The sequence below is a fragment of the Diaphorina citri genome, unplaced genomic scaffold (assembly GCF_000475195.1).
Source record: "Diaphorina citri unplaced genomic scaffold, Diaci psyllid genome assembly version 1.1 scaffold899, whole genome shotgun sequence".
NCBI lineage: Eukaryota > Metazoa > Arthropoda > Insecta > Hemiptera > Psyllidae > Diaphorina > Diaphorina citri.
Window position 1 is genome coordinate 181,433 of NW_007378330.1, and position 2,817 is coordinate 184,249.

The window sequence follows — 2,817 nt, forward strand, 5'->3', positions numbered from 1 at the left end:
TCAGAAAGCCCGCAAGATAAATTCATAAAAGCAAGAGAGAGAGAAAAAAAAAGATTAAATGCTTTGTACTTTTGTATTATAATTTTCAAAAATTAACAAAACAATTTGCACCATCTGGAGTTTGGATTAATGAAAAATGAGCTCTGCCGCGGTTCTACAGAAGTGCCACCCCCTATATCCCTGCTCGGTGTTCCCTGCATCCTCATTCTACCAGTCTACCTACTATGCAGTTCTTTGTATTCACCTTTAAGCTTTCTGAGTTTTGTGAAAAATACGGATTTTGAGTGCCTATGTGTAAACAAACAACATGTAAAATAATTCCAGCAAATGCTAGACAACAAAATAAATAGTAAAAGTCCTTCTTTTTAGTGATATCTATGATAGTGTGCGACGATTGGTAGTAGGCCGCAAAATATCATTAGTCTATTTTCTTCTGCCTGACCTAACAAAATAGGTAGTACCTAACTGAATTTTTGTTTTGTGAAAAATACGGATTTTGAGTGCCTACCTATGTGTAAACAAACAACATGTAAAATAATTCCAGCAAATGCTAGACAACAAAATAAATGGTAAAGGTCCTTCTTTTTAGTGATATCTATGATAGTATGCGACGATTGGTAGTAGGCCGCAAAATATCATTAGTCTATTTTCTTCTGCCTGACCTAACAAAATAGGTAGTAACTGAATTTTGGCACTAAAAACTCACCATCGAAAAATTGACTCAAAGTAAAAATTGTTTACTCAAAGCTAAGATTTGAGCTTGCACTCAAAGATAATTTCTAACCTAACCCAACCTAACCTAACCTAACCTAACCCAACCTAACCTAACCCAACCCAACCTAACCTAACCCAACCTAACCTAACCTAACCTAACCCAACCCAACCTAACCTAACCTAACCCAACCTAACCTAACCCAACCTAACGTCTCAAAGATAATTTCTAACCTAACCTAACCTAACCTAACCTAACCTAACCTAACCTAACCTAACCCAACCTAACCCAACCCAACCTAACCTAACCCAACCTAACCTAACTTAACCTAACCTAACTTAACCTAACCTAACTTAACCTAACCCAACCTAACCTAACCTAACCCAACCTAACCTAACCCAACCCAACCTAACCTAACATAACCTAACCTAACTTAACCTAACCTAACCTAACTTAACCCAACCTAACCTAACATAACCTAACCTAACCTAACTTAACCCAACCCAACCTAACTTAACCCAACCCAACCTAACTTAACCCAACCCAACCTAACCCAACCTAAGTTAGATTTTTTTATTTTTTTAATCAAGATGTTTGAAAGAGAGAACTGAACTGTAACTGCTATAAGGTCTTATCGTCCCTAGAATGAGATTTTTTTCCGGGTTTGACTCAATTTCTCTGAAATCGTGCCTATTTAGAACAGTTAGATTTTTTTATTTTTTTAATCAAGATGTTTGAAAGAGAGAACTGAACTGTAACTGCTATAAGGTCTTATCGTCCCGAAAGCGAACATAGGACATGATAGGAAAAAGCCAGCCGTTCAGAGAACCTTATCTGTTAAGGATAAAATCCGAACCGAGTGGGTTCGAGGTTTTAAATAAGTCCTTAGTCCTTTAACATGAAGCATGAAGGAAATTTCCTCATTAGACGTTGGGCTGATCGGGCCTTCGGGCGTTTCATAAGGAGAGCGTTCAATAGTTCACTGAACCACTAGAAAATTTTCCATATCGGACTTCAATAATTTCTGAAGTACATTTGAACTGGATAGGAAAAAGCCAGCCGTTCAGAGAACCTTATCTATTGAGGATAAAATCCGAACCGAGTGGGTTCGAGGTTTTAAATAAGTCCTTAGTCCTTTAACATGAAACATGAAGGAAATTTCCTCATTAGACGTTGGGCTGATCGGGCCTTCGGGCGTTTCGTAAGGAGAGCGTTCAATAGTTCACTGAACCACTAGAAAATTTGCCATCACTGACTTCAATAATTTCTGAAGTACATTTGAACTCATTGGAATATTTCTTGCCTTTTTCATACAAAATTACCAGGGTTGTACTGATGAAAAAAATTCTCGTCTCATAAATAAAGTTCAACATTTCAATGTGAAGAAGAAGAAGGAGCAGAAGAAAAATCCCTTTTTCTTGCCTTTTTCATACAAAATTACCAGGGTGGTACTGATGAAAAAAATTCTCGTCTCATAAATAAAGTTCAACATTTCAATGTGAAGAAGAAGAAGGAGCAGAAGAAAAATCCCTTTTTCCAAGAACTAATCATTAATCAAATATAAAAGTGCGCCCATGCATGCGAAGAAGGACACTGTGGTACTATTTTCCCTAATTTTATTCAAAGTTCAGTGTCTTTCAATACATAATTTATTTTGGAATAAAAGATATCTTTGACTCTACTTACCATCGATTGCTTGAAGACGGATTTGCCCTTTTGGGCAAGAGCTTGATTAATCTGAAACAAAACAAAATATTTCAAGGTAAGTTTTATGATTGATTCTAAAAAAGTAGAATCGAACTTTGTTCAAACAATGTTGCTCTAATCCCTCTATAAAATTATTGCTACTACTACGAACCTGTTAAGGTAATGTTACACCAAGCGCGGATTGTTTGCAAAATACTCCAAACCTAATCCTAACAATTTAAACAATAAGTTCATGCATTTGACTAATTTTTCTATTAATAAGGAGTCTGAAAACTATAATGAATCTCCAGAAAATGGCAGCAAAAGAGACTTCATCTGGTTGAATAGTTGGCTTTTGAACAATGGAATGAATGGGAAGAAATTGTGGGATGATATTGATGATGTCATAGTAAAAACAA

General features: G+C 36.0%; 1 long non-coding RNA gene across 1 annotated transcript in view; it reads right to left on the bottom strand.

Annotated features, from left to right (window-relative positions):
- The window catches only part of LOC113468937, a 25,413-nt gene extending 22,934 nt beyond the window's left edge, over positions 1-2,479 (bottom strand). Inside the window, exon 1 of the long non-coding RNA XR_003392514.1 lies at positions 2,399-2,479. This is a non-coding gene — a long non-coding RNA (uncharacterized LOC113468937). The remainder of the gene's footprint in view (positions 1-2,398) is intronic.
- Between the last annotated feature and the right edge of the window lie 338 nt (positions 2,480-2,817).